Here is a 10,901-nt window from a genome sequence, read left to right as displayed (position 1 = left end):
AAAAAAACAAGAAGAAGAAAGACTTGACAACCGGGAGGAGCGGCTCGCAAAAAGGGGTGCAACACGAGGACTTCCCAGGGGGTCACCCATCCTAGTACTACTCTCGCCCAAGCGCGCTTAACTTCGGAGTTCTGATGGGATCCGGTGCATTAGTGCTGGTATGATCGCACCCGCTGAGATTTGGGCGCTTTAATGTTTTATCAGGCAGCGGGGGGGAGCCCGGAGGGGCGTCGAAACTTACGGACGGCCTAACTTTGCGCACGGGTGGAGTTACGCGGCGAGCAGCATATGCACGCGAAGCTCTCTCCGAGCTCCACGACGTGGACAACTGGGCTCCGCCCCGTTGTGCCCCATCTCGTCCCCCAAAATCAGCCATTTCGGGCGCATTCCGGGGCCGTTTTCCATCGGCCGTCGCGTTCGGTGGGCCCGTGGGCCCCATTCGTCCGGAGTCGGACATGGGGTCCCTCGGGCCGTTTTGGGAGAGCGGAGTGCGCGAAGGGGAAAGAAAAAAACAAGAAGAAGAAAGACTTGACAACCGGGAGGAGCGGCTCGCAAAAAGGGGTGCAACACGAGGACTTCCCAGGGGGTCACCCATCCTAGTACTACTCTCGCCCAAGCGCGCTTAACTTCGGAGTTCTGATGGGATCCGGTGCATTAGTGCTGGTATGATCGCACCCGCTGAGATTTGGGCGCTTTAATGTTTTATCAGGCAGCGGGGGGGAGCCCGGAGGGGCGTCGAAACTTACGGACGGCCTAACTTTGCGCACGGGTGGAGTTACGCGGCGAGCAGCATATGCACGCGAAGCTCTCTCCGAGCTCCACGACGTGGACAACTGGGCTCCGCCCCGTTGTGCCCCATCTCGTCCCCCAAAATCAGCCATTTCGGGCGCATTCCGGGGCCGTTTTCCATCGGCCGTCGCGTTCGGTGGGCCCGTGGGCCCCATTCGTCCGGAGTCGGACATGGGGTCCCTCGGGCCGTTTTGGGAGAGCGGAGTGCGCGAAGGGGAAAGAAAAAAACAAGAAGAAGAAAGACTTGACAACCGGGAGGAGCGGCTCGCAAAAAGGGGTGCAACACGAGGACTTCCCAGGGGGTCACCCATCCTAGTACTACTCTCGCCCAAGCACGCTTAACTTCGGAGTTCTGATGGGATCCGGTGCATTAGTGCTGGTATGATCGCACCCGCTGAGATTTGGGCGCTTTAATGTTTTATCAGGCAGCGGGGGGGAGCCCGGAGGGGCGTCGAAACTTACGGACGGCCTAACTTTGCGCACGGGTGGAGTTACGCGGCGAGCAGCATATGCACGCGAAGCTCTCTCCGAGCTCCACGACGTGGACAACTGGGCTCCGCCCCGTTGTGCCCCATCTCGTCCCCCAAAATCAGCCATTTCGGGCGCATTCCGGGGCCGTTTTCCATCGGCCGTCGCGTTCGGTGGGCCCGTGGGCCCCATTCGTCCGGAGTCGGACATGGGGTCCCTCGGGCCGTTTTGGGAGAGCGGAGTGCGCGAAGGGGAAAGAAAAAAACAAGAAGAAGAAAGACTTGACAACCGGGAGGAGCGGCTCGCAAAAAGGGGTGCAACACGAGGACTTCCCAGGGGGTCACCCATCCTAGTACTACTCTCGCCCAAGCGCGCTTAACTTCGGAGTTCTGATGGGATCCGGTGCATTAGTGCTGGTATGATCGCACCCGCTGAGATTTGGGCGCTTTAATGTTTTATCAGGCAGCGGGGGGGAGCCCGGAGGGGCGTCGAAACTTACGGACGGCCTAACTTTGCGCGCGGGTGGAGTTACGCGGCGAGCAGCATATGCACGCGAAGCTCTCTCCGAGCTCCACGACGTGGACAACTGGGCTCCGCCCCGTTGTGCCCCATCTCGTCCCCCAAAATCAGCCATTTCGGGCGCATTCCGGGGCCGTTTTCCATCGGCCGTCGCGTTCGGTGGGCCCGTGGGCCCCATTCGTCCGGAGTCGGACATGGGGTCCCTCGGGCCGTTTTGGGAGAGCGGAGTGCGCGAAGGGGAAAGAAAAAAACAAGAAGAAGAAAGACTTGACAACCGGGAGGAGCGGCTCGCAAAAAGGGGTGCAACACGAGGACTTCCCAGGGGGTCACCCATCCTAGTACTACTCTCGCCCAAGCGCGCTTAACTTCGGAGTTCTGATGGGATCCGGTGCATTAGTGCTGGTATGATCGCACCCGCTGAGATTTGGGCGCTTTAATGTTTTATCAGGCAGCGGGGGGGAGCCCGGAGGGGCGTCGAAACTTACGGACGGCCTAACTTTGCGCACGGGTGGAGTTACGCGGCGAGCAGCATATGCACGCGAAGCTCTCTCCGAGCTCCACGACGTGGACAACTGGGCTCCGCCCCGTTGTGCCCCATCTCGTCCCCCAAAATCAGCCATTTCGGGCGCATTCCGGGGCCGTTTTCCATCGGCCGTCGCGTTCGGTGGGCCCGTGGGCCCCATTCGTCCGGAGTCGGACATGGGGTCCCTCGGGCCGTTTTGGGAGAGCGGAGTGCGCGAAGGGGAAAGAAAAAAACAAGAAGAAGAAAGACTTGACAACCGGGAGGAGCGGCTCGCAAAAAGGGGTGCAACACGAGGACTTCCCAGGGGGTCACCCATCCTAGTACTACTCTCGCCCAAGCGCGCTTAACTTCGGAGTTCTGATGGGATCCGGTGCATTAGTGCTGGTATGATCGCACCCGCTGAGATTTGGGCGCTTTAATGTTTTATCAGGCAGCGGGGGGGAGCCCGGAGGGGCGTCGAAACTTACGGACGGCCTAACTTTGCGCACGGGTGGAGTTACGCGGCGAGCAGCATATGCACGCGAAGCTCTCTCCGAGCTCCACGACGTGGACAACTGGGCTCCGCCCCGTTGTGCCCCATCTCGTCCCCCAAAATCAGCCATTTCGGGCGCATTCCGGGGCCGTTTTCCATCGGCCGTCGCGTTCGGTGGGCCCGTGGGCCCCATTCGTCCGGAGTCGGACATGGGGTCCCTCGGGCCGTTTTGGGAGAGCGGAGTGCGCGAAGGGGAAAGAAAAAAACAAGAAGAAGAAAGACTTGACAACCGGGAGGAGCGGCTCGCAAAAAGGGGTGCAACACGAGGACTTCCCAGGGGGTCACCCATCCTAGTACTACTCTCGCCCAAGCACGCTTAACTTCGGAGTTCTGATGGGATCCGGTGCATTAGTGCTGGTATGATCGCACCCGCTGAGATTTGGGCGCTTTAATGTTTTATCAGGCAGCGGGGGGGAGCCCGGAGGGGCGTCGAAACTTACGGACGGCCTAACTTTGCGCACGGGTGGAGTTACGCGGCGAGCAGCATATGCACGCGAAGCTCTCTCCGAGCTCCACGACGTGGACAACTGGGCTCCGCCCCGTTGTGCCCCATCTCGTCCCCCAAAATCAGCCATTTCGGGCGCATTCCGGGGCCGTTTTCCATCGGCCGTCGCGTTCGGTGGGCCCGTGGGCCCCATTCGTCCGGAGTCGGACATGGGGTCCCTCGGGCCGTTTTGGGAGAGCGGAGTGCGCGAAGGGGAAAGAAAAAAACAAGAAGAAGAAAGACTTGACAACCGGGAGGAGCGGCTCGCAAAAAGGGGTGCAACACGAGGACTTCCCAGGGGGTCACCCATCCTAGTACTACTCTCGCCCAAGCACGCTTAACTTCGGAGTTCTGATGGGATCCGGTGCATTAGTGCTGGTATGATCGCACCCGCTGAGATTTGGGCGCTTTAATGTTTTATCAGGCAGCGGGGGGGAGCCCGGAGGGGCGTCGAAACTTACGGACGGCCTAACTTTGCGCACGGGTGGAGTTACGCGGCGAGCAGCATATGCACGCGAAGCTCTCTCCGAGCTCCACGACGTGGACAATTGGGCTCCGCCCCGTTGTGCCCCATCTCGTCCCCCAAAATCAGCCATTTCGGGCGCATTCCGGGGCCGTTTTCCATCGGCCGTCGCGTTCGGTGGGCCCGTGGGCCCCATTCGTCCGGAGTCGGGCATGGGGTCCCTCGGGCCGTTTTGGGAGAGCGGAGTGCGCGAAGGGGAAAGAAAAAAACAAGAAGAAGAAAGACTTGACAACCGGGAGGAGCGGCTCGCAAAAAGGGGTGCAACACGAGGACTTCCCAGGGGGTCACCCATCCTAGTACTACTCTCGCCCAAGCGCGCTTAACTTCGGAGTTCTGATGGGATCCGGTGCATTAGTGCTGGTATGATCGCACCCGCTGAGATTTGGGCGCTTTAATGTTTTATCAGGCAGCGGGGGGGAGCCCGGAGGGGCGTCGAAACTTACGGACGGCCTAACTTTGCGCACGGGTGGAGTTACGCGGCGAGCAGCATATGCACGCGAAGCTCTCTCCGAGCTCCACGACGTGGACAACTGGGCTCCGCCCCGTTGTGCCCCATCTCGTCCCCCAAAATCAGCCATTTCGGGCGCATTCCGGGGCCGTTTTCCATCGGCCGTCGCGTTCGGTGGGCCCGTGGGCCCCATTCGTCCGGAGTCGGACATGGGGTCCCTCGGGCCGTTTTGGGAGAGCGGAGTGCGCGAAGGGGAAAGAAAAAAACAAGAAGAAGAAAGACTTGACAACCGGGAGGAGCGGCTCGCAAAAAGGGGTGCAACACGAGGACTTCCCAGGGGGTCACCCATCCTAGTACTACTCTCGCCCAAGCACGCTTAACTTCGGAGTTCTGATGGGATCCGGTGCATTAGTGCTGGTATGATCGCACCCGCTGAGATTTGGGCGCTTTAATGTTTTATCAGGCAGCGGGGGGGAGCCCGGAGGGGCGTCGAAACTTACGGACGGCCTAACTTTGCGCACGGGTGGAGTTACGCGGCGAGCAGCATATGCACGCGAAGCTCTCTCCGAGCTCCACGACGTGGACAACTGGGCTCCGCCCCGTTGTGCCCCATCTCGTCCCCCAAAATCAGCCATTTCGGGCGCATTCCGGGGCCGTTTTCCATCGGCCGTCGCGTTCGGTGGGCCCGTGGGCCCCATTCGTCCGGAGTCGGACATGGGGTCCCTCGGGCCGTTTTGGGAGAGCGGAGTGCGCGAAGGGGAAAGAAAAAAACAAGAAGAAGAAAGACTTGACAACCGGGAGGAGCGGCTCGCAAAAAGGGGTGCAACACGAGGACTTCCCAGGGGGTCACCCATCCTAGTACTACTCTCGCCCAAGCACGCTTAACTTCGGAGTTCTGATGGGATCCGGTGCATTAGTGCTGGTATGATCGCACCCGCTGAGATTTGGGCGCTTTAATGTTTTATCAGGCAGCGGGGGGGAGCCCGGAGGGGCGTCGAAACTTACGGACGGCCTAACTTTGCGCACGGGTGGAGTTACGCGGCGAGCAGCATATGCACGCGAAGCTCTCTCCGAGCTCCACGACGTGGACAATTGGGCTCCGCCCCGTTGTGCCCCATCTCGTCCCCCAAAATCAGCCATTTCGGGCGCATTCCGGGGCCGTTTTCCATCGGCCGTCGCGTTCGGTGGGCCCGTGGGCCCCATTCGTCCGGAGTCGGGCATGGGGTCCCTCGGGCCGTTTTGGGAGAGCGGAGTGCGCGAAGGGGAAAGAAAAAAACAAGAAGAAGAAAGACTTGACAACCGGGAGGAGCGGCTCGCAAAAAGGGGTGCAACACGAGGACTTCCCAGGGGGTCACCCATCCTAGTACTACTCTCGCCCAAGCGCGCTTAACTTCGGAGTTCTGATGGGATCCGGTGCATTAGTGCTGGTATGATCGCACCCGCTGAGATTTGGGCGCTTTAATGTTTTATCAGGCAGCGGGGGGGAGCCCGGAGGGGCGTCGAAACTTACGGACGGCCTAACTTTGCGCACGGGTGGAGTTACGCGGCGAGCAGCATATGCACGCGAAGCTCTCTCCGAGCTCCACGACGTGGACAACTGGGCTCCGCCCCGTTGTGCCCCATCTCGTCCCCCAAAATCAGCCATTTCGGGCGCATTCCGGGGCCGTTTTCCATCGGCCGTCGCGTTCGGTGGGCCCGTGGGCCCCATTCGTCCGGAGTCGGACATGGGGTCCCTCGGGCCGTTTTGGGAGAGCGGAGTGCGCGAAGGGGAAAGAAAAAAACAAGAAGAAGAAAGACTTGACAACCGGGAGGAGCGGCTCGCAAAAAGGGGTGCAACACGAGGACTTCCCAGGGGGTCACCCATCCTAGTACTACTCTCGCCCAAGCGCGCTTAACTTCGGAGTTCTGATGGGATCCGGTGCATTAGTGCTGGTATGATCGCACCCGCTGAGATTTGGGCGCTTTAATGTTTTATCAGGCAGCGGGGGGGAGCCCGGAGGGGCGTCGAAACTTACGGACGGCCTAACTTTGCGCACGGGTGGAGTTACGCGGCGAGCAGCATATGCACGCGAAGCTCTCTCCGAGCTCCACGACGTGGACAACTGGGCTCCGCCCCGTTGTGCCCCATCTCGTCCCCCAAAATCAGCCATTTCGGGCGCATTCCGGGGCCGTTTTCCATCGGCCGTCGCGTTCGGTGGGCCCGTGGGCCCCATTCGTCCGGAGTCGGACATGGGGTCCCTCGGGCCGTTTTGGGAGAGCGGAGTGCGCGAAGGGGAAAGAAAAAAACAAGAAGAAGAAAGACTTGACAACCGGGAGGAGCGGCTCGCAAAAAGGGGTGCAACACGAGGACTTCCCAGGGGGTCACCCATCCTAGTACTACTCTCGCCCAAGCACGCTTAACTTCGGAGTTCTGATGGGATCCGGTGCATTAGTGCTGGTATGATCGCACCCGCTGAGATTTGGGCGCTTTAATGTTTTATCAGGCAGCGGGGGGGAGCCCGGAGGGGCGTCGAAACTTACGGACGGCCTAACTTTGCGCACGGGTGGAGTTACGCGGCGAGCAGCATATGCACGCGAAGCTCTCTCCGAGCTCCACGACGTGGACAACTGGGCTCCGCCCCGTTGTGCCCCATCTCGTCCCCCAAAATCAGCCATTTCGGGCGCATTCCGGGGCCGTTTTCCATCGGCCGTCGCGTTCGGTGGGCCCGTGGGCCCCATTCGTCCGGAGTCGGGCATGGGGTCCCTCGGGCCGTTTTGGGAGAGCGGAGTGCGCGAAGGGGAAAGAAAAAAACAAGAAGAAGAAAGACTTGACAACCGGGAGGAGCGGCTCGCAAAAAGGGGTGCAACACGAGGACTTCCCAGGGGGTCACCCATCCTAGTACTACTCTCGCCCAAGCACGCTTAACTTCGGAGTTCTGATGGGATCCGGTGCATTAGTGCTGGTATGATCGCACCCGCTGAGATTTGGGCGCTTTAATGTTTTATCAGGCAGCGGGGGGGAGCCCGGAGGGGCGTCGAAACTTACGGACGGCCTAACTTTGCGCACGGGTGGAGTTACGCGGCGAGCAGCATATGCACGCGAAGCTCTCTCCGAGCTCCACGACGTGGACAACTGGGCTCCGCCCCGTTGTGCCCCATCTCGTCCCCCAAAATCAGCCATTTCGGGCGCATTCCGGGGCCGTTTTCCATCGGCCGTCGCGTTCGGTGGGCCCGTGGGCCCCATTCGTCCGGAGTCGGACATGGGGTCCCTCGGGCCGTTTTGGGAGAGCGGAGTGCGCGAAGGGGAAAGAAAAAAACAAGAAGAAGAAAGACTTGACAACCGGGAGGAGCGGCTCGCAAAAAGGGGTGCAACACGAGGACTTCCCAGGGGGTCACCCATCCTAGTACTACTCTCGCCCAAGCGCGCTTAACTTCGGAGTTCTGATGGGATCCGGTGCATTAGTGCTGGTATGATCGCACCCGCTGAGATTTGGGCGCTTTAATGTTTTATCAGGCAGCGGGGGGGAGCCCGGAGGGGCGTCGAAACTTACGGACGGCCTAACTTTGCGCACGGGTGGAGTTACGCGGCGAGCAGCATATGCACGCGAAGCTCTCTCCGAGCTCCACGACGTGGACAACTGGGCTCCGCCCCGTTGTGCCCCATCTCGTCCCCCAAAATCAGCCATTTCGGGCGCATTCCGGGGCCGTTTTCCATCGGCCGTCGCGTTCGGTGGGCCCGTGGGCCCCATTCGTCCGGAGTCGGGCATGGGGTCCCTCGGGCCGTTTTGGGAGAGCGGAGTGCGCGAAGGGGAAAGAAAAAAACAAGAAGAAGAAAGACTTGACAACCGGGATGAGCGGCTCGCAAAAAGGGGTGCAACACGAGGACTTCCCAGGGGGTCACCCATCCTAGTACTACTCTCGCCCAAGCACGCTTAACTTCGGAGTTCTGATGGGATCCGGTGCATTAGTGCTGGTATGATCGCACCCGCTGAGATTTGGGCGCTTTAATGTTTTATCAGGCAGCGGGGGGGAGCCCGGAGGGGCGTCGAAACTTACGGACGGCCTAACTTTGCGCACGGGTGGAGTTACGCGGCGAGCAGCATATGCACGCGAAGCTCTCTCCGAGCTCCACGACGTGAACAACTGGGCTCCGCCCCGTTGTGCCCCATCTCGTCCCCCAAAATCAGCCATTTCGGGCGCATTCCGGGGCCGTTTTCCATCGGCCGTCGCGTTCGGTGGGCCCGTGGGCCCCATTCGTCCGGAGTCGGACATGGGGTCCCTCGGGCCGTTTTGGGAGAGCGGAGTGCGCGAAGGGGAAAGAAAAAAACAAGAAGAAGAAAGACTTGACAACCGGGAGGAGCGGCTCGCAAAAAGGGGTGCAACACGAGGACTTCCCAGGGGGTCACCCATCCTAGTACTACTCTCGCCCAAGCACGCTTAACTTCGGAGTTCTGATGGGATCCGGTGCATTAGTGCTGGTATGATCGCACCCGCTGAGATTTGGGCGCTTTAATGTTTTATCAGGCAGCGGGGGGGAGCCCGGAGGGGCGTCGAAACTTACGGACGGCCTAACTTTGCGCACGGGTGGAGTTACGCGGCGAGCAGCATATGCACGCGAAGCTCTCTCCGAGCTCCACGACGTGGACAACTGGGCTCCGCCCCGTTGTGCCCCATCTCGTCCCCCAAAATCAGCCATTTCGGGCGCATTCCGGGGCCGTTTTCCATCGGCCGTCGCGTTCGGTGGGCCCGTGGGCCCCATTCGTCCGGAGTCGGGCATGGGGTCCCTCGGGCCGTTTTGGGAGAGCGGAGTGCGCGAAGGGGAAAGAAAAAAACAAGAAGAAGAAAGACTTGACAACCGGGAGGAGCGGCTCGCAAAAAGGGGTGCAACACGAGGACTTCCCAGGGGGTCACCCATCCTAGTACTACTCTCGCCCAAGCGCGCTTAACTTCGGAGTTCTGATGGGATCCGGTGCATTAGTGCTGGTATGATCGCACCCGCTGAGATTTGGGCGCTTTAATGTTTTATCAGGCAGCGGGGGGGAGCCCGGAGGGGCGTCGAAACTTACGGACGGCCTAACTTTGCGCACGGGTGGAGTTACGCGGCGAGCAGCATATGCACGCGAAGCTCTCTCCGAGCTCCACGACGTGGACAACTGGGCTCCGCCCCGTTGTGCCCCATCTCGTCCCCCAAAATCAGCCATTTCGGGCGCATTCCGGGGCCGTTTTCCATCGGCCGTCGCGTTCGGTGGGCCCGTGGGCCCCATTCGTCCGGAGTCGGGCATGGGGTCCCTCGGGCCGTTTTGGGAGAGCGGAGTGCGCGAAGGGGAAAGAAAAAAACAAGAAGAAGAAAGACTTGACAACCGGGAGGAGCGGCTCGCAAAAAGGGGTGCAACACGAGGACTTCCCAGGGGGTCACCCATCCTAGTACTACTCTCGCCCAAGCGCGCTTAACTTCGGAGTTCTGATGGGATCCGGTGCATTAGTGCTGGTATGATCGCACCCGCTGAGATTTGGGCGCTTTAATGTTTTATCAGGCAGCGGGGGGGAGCCCGGAGGGGCGTCGAAACTTACGGACGGCCTAACTTTGCGCACGGGTGGAGTTACGCGGCGAGCAGCATATGCACGCGAAGCTCTCTCCGAGCTCCACGACGTGGACAACTGGGCTCCGCCCCGTTGTGCCCCATCTCGTCCCCCAAAATCAGCCATTTCGGGCGCATTCCGGGGCCGTTTTCCATCGGCCGTCGCGTTCGGTGGGCCCGTGGGCCCCATTCGTCCGGAGTCGGACATGGGGTCCCTCGGGCCGTTTTGGGAGAGCGGAGTGCGCGAAGGGGAAAGAAAAAAACAAGAAGAAGAAAGACTTGACAACCGGGAGGAGCGGCTCGCAAAAAGGGGTGCAACACGAGGACTTCCCAGGGGGTCACCCATCCTAGTACTACTCTCGCCCAAGCGCGCTTAACTTCGGAGTTCTGATGGGATCCGGTGCATTAGTGCTGGTATGATCGCACCCGCTGAGATTTGGGCGCTTTAATGTTTTATCAGGCAGCGGGGGGGAGCCCGGAGGGGCGTCGAAACTTACGGACGGCCTAACTTTGCGCACGGGTGGAGTTACGCGGCGAGCAGCATATGCACGCGAAGCTCTCTCCGAGCTCCACGACGTGGACAACTGGGCTCCGCCCCGTTGTGCCCCATCTCGTCCCCCAAAATCAGCCATTTCGGGCGCATTCCGGGGCCGTTTTCCATCGGCCGTCGCGTTCGGTGGGCCCGTGGGCCCCATTCGTCCGGAGTCGGACATGGGGTCCCTCGGGCCGTTTTGGGAGAGCGGAGTGCGCGAAGGGGAAAGAAAAAAACAAGAAGAAGAAAGACTTGACAACCGGGAGGAGCGGCTCGCAAAAAGGGGTGCAACACGAGGACTTCCCAGGGGGTCACCCATCCTAGTACTACTCTCGCCCAAGCACGCTTAACTTCGGAGTTCTGATGGGATCCGGTGCATTAGTGCTGGTATGATCGCACCCGCTGAGATTTGGGCGCTTTAATGTTTTATCAGGCAGCGGGGGGGAGCCCGGAGGGGCGTCGAAACTTACGGACGGCCTAACTTTGCGCACGGGTGGAGTTACGCGGCGAGCAGCATATGCACGC

General features: G+C 60.4%; 22 non-coding genes across 22 annotated transcripts; all 22 read right to left on the bottom strand.

Moving 5' to 3' along the window:
* Positions 1 to 53: 53 nt before the first annotated feature.
* Positions 54 to 172, bottom strand: LOC148789105 (5S ribosomal RNA). Its single transcript, XR_016064299.1, has one exon. It is a non-coding gene; the product is annotated as a 5S ribosomal RNA (ribosomal RNA).
* Positions 173 to 558: 386 nt separating this feature from the next.
* On the bottom strand, positions 559 to 677 carry LOC148789104 (5S ribosomal RNA). The gene has a single exon (XR_016064298.1). It is a non-coding gene; the product is annotated as a 5S ribosomal RNA (ribosomal RNA).
* Positions 678 to 1,063: 386 nt separating this feature from the next.
* LOC148789103 (5S ribosomal RNA) lies at positions 1,064 to 1,182 on the bottom strand. The gene has a single exon (XR_016064257.1). It is a non-coding gene; the product is annotated as a 5S ribosomal RNA (ribosomal RNA).
* A 386-nt stretch (positions 1,183 to 1,568) lies between these two features.
* LOC148789102 (5S ribosomal RNA) lies at positions 1,569 to 1,687 on the bottom strand. The gene has a single exon (XR_016064297.1). It is a non-coding gene; the product is annotated as a 5S ribosomal RNA (ribosomal RNA).
* Positions 1,688 to 2,073: 386 nt separating this feature from the next.
* Positions 2,074 to 2,192, bottom strand: LOC148789101 (5S ribosomal RNA). The gene has a single exon (XR_016064296.1). It is a non-coding gene; the product is annotated as a 5S ribosomal RNA (ribosomal RNA).
* Positions 2,193 to 2,578: 386 nt separating this feature from the next.
* Positions 2,579 to 2,697, bottom strand: LOC148789100 (5S ribosomal RNA). The gene has a single exon (XR_016064294.1). It is a non-coding gene; the product is annotated as a 5S ribosomal RNA (ribosomal RNA).
* A 386-nt stretch (positions 2,698 to 3,083) lies between these two features.
* On the bottom strand, positions 3,084 to 3,202 carry LOC148789099 (5S ribosomal RNA). The gene has a single exon (XR_016064255.1). It is a non-coding gene; the product is annotated as a 5S ribosomal RNA (ribosomal RNA).
* Positions 3,203 to 3,588: 386 nt separating this feature from the next.
* LOC148789098 (5S ribosomal RNA) lies at positions 3,589 to 3,707 on the bottom strand. The gene has a single exon (XR_016064254.1). It is a non-coding gene; the product is annotated as a 5S ribosomal RNA (ribosomal RNA).
* Positions 3,708 to 4,093: 386 nt separating this feature from the next.
* LOC148789097 (5S ribosomal RNA) lies at positions 4,094 to 4,212 on the bottom strand. Its single transcript, XR_016064293.1, has one exon. It is a non-coding gene; the product is annotated as a 5S ribosomal RNA (ribosomal RNA).
* Positions 4,213 to 4,598: 386 nt separating this feature from the next.
* LOC148789096 (5S ribosomal RNA) lies at positions 4,599 to 4,717 on the bottom strand. The gene has a single exon (XR_016064253.1). It is a non-coding gene; the product is annotated as a 5S ribosomal RNA (ribosomal RNA).
* A 386-nt stretch (positions 4,718 to 5,103) lies between these two features.
* Positions 5,104 to 5,222, bottom strand: LOC148789095 (5S ribosomal RNA). Its single transcript, XR_016064252.1, has one exon. It is a non-coding gene; the product is annotated as a 5S ribosomal RNA (ribosomal RNA).
* A 386-nt stretch (positions 5,223 to 5,608) lies between these two features.
* On the bottom strand, positions 5,609 to 5,727 carry LOC148789094 (5S ribosomal RNA). Its single transcript, XR_016064292.1, has one exon. It is a non-coding gene; the product is annotated as a 5S ribosomal RNA (ribosomal RNA).
* A 386-nt stretch (positions 5,728 to 6,113) lies between these two features.
* On the bottom strand, positions 6,114 to 6,232 carry LOC148789093 (5S ribosomal RNA). Its single transcript, XR_016064290.1, has one exon. It is a non-coding gene; the product is annotated as a 5S ribosomal RNA (ribosomal RNA).
* A 386-nt stretch (positions 6,233 to 6,618) lies between these two features.
* Positions 6,619 to 6,737, bottom strand: LOC148789092 (5S ribosomal RNA). Its single transcript, XR_016064251.1, has one exon. It is a non-coding gene; the product is annotated as a 5S ribosomal RNA (ribosomal RNA).
* A 386-nt stretch (positions 6,738 to 7,123) lies between these two features.
* Positions 7,124 to 7,242, bottom strand: LOC148789091 (5S ribosomal RNA). Its single transcript, XR_016064250.1, has one exon. It is a non-coding gene; the product is annotated as a 5S ribosomal RNA (ribosomal RNA).
* Positions 7,243 to 7,628: 386 nt separating this feature from the next.
* On the bottom strand, positions 7,629 to 7,747 carry LOC148789090 (5S ribosomal RNA). Its single transcript, XR_016064289.1, has one exon. It is a non-coding gene; the product is annotated as a 5S ribosomal RNA (ribosomal RNA).
* Positions 7,748 to 8,133: 386 nt separating this feature from the next.
* LOC148789089 (5S ribosomal RNA) lies at positions 8,134 to 8,252 on the bottom strand. The gene has a single exon (XR_016064249.1). It is a non-coding gene; the product is annotated as a 5S ribosomal RNA (ribosomal RNA).
* A 386-nt stretch (positions 8,253 to 8,638) lies between these two features.
* Positions 8,639 to 8,757, bottom strand: LOC148789088 (5S ribosomal RNA). The gene has a single exon (XR_016064248.1). It is a non-coding gene; the product is annotated as a 5S ribosomal RNA (ribosomal RNA).
* Positions 8,758 to 9,143: 386 nt separating this feature from the next.
* On the bottom strand, positions 9,144 to 9,262 carry LOC148789087 (5S ribosomal RNA). The gene has a single exon (XR_016064288.1). It is a non-coding gene; the product is annotated as a 5S ribosomal RNA (ribosomal RNA).
* A 386-nt stretch (positions 9,263 to 9,648) lies between these two features.
* Positions 9,649 to 9,767, bottom strand: LOC148789086 (5S ribosomal RNA). The gene has a single exon (XR_016064287.1). It is a non-coding gene; the product is annotated as a 5S ribosomal RNA (ribosomal RNA).
* Positions 9,768 to 10,153: 386 nt separating this feature from the next.
* LOC148789085 (5S ribosomal RNA) lies at positions 10,154 to 10,272 on the bottom strand. The gene has a single exon (XR_016064286.1). It is a non-coding gene; the product is annotated as a 5S ribosomal RNA (ribosomal RNA).
* A 386-nt stretch (positions 10,273 to 10,658) lies between these two features.
* On the bottom strand, positions 10,659 to 10,777 carry LOC148789084 (5S ribosomal RNA). The gene has a single exon (XR_016064247.1). It is a non-coding gene; the product is annotated as a 5S ribosomal RNA (ribosomal RNA).
* Between the last annotated feature and the right edge of the window lie 124 nt (positions 10,778 to 10,901).

This window comes from Sesamum indicum, linkage group LG2, assembly GCF_026168435.1.
Source record: "Sesamum indicum cultivar Baizhima isolate 11 linkage group LG2, ASM2616843v1, whole genome shotgun sequence".
NCBI classification, from domain to species: Eukaryota; Viridiplantae; Streptophyta; class Magnoliopsida; order Lamiales; family Pedaliaceae; genus Sesamum; species Sesamum indicum.
This window is presented reverse-complemented; position numbering and strand designations above follow the sequence as displayed.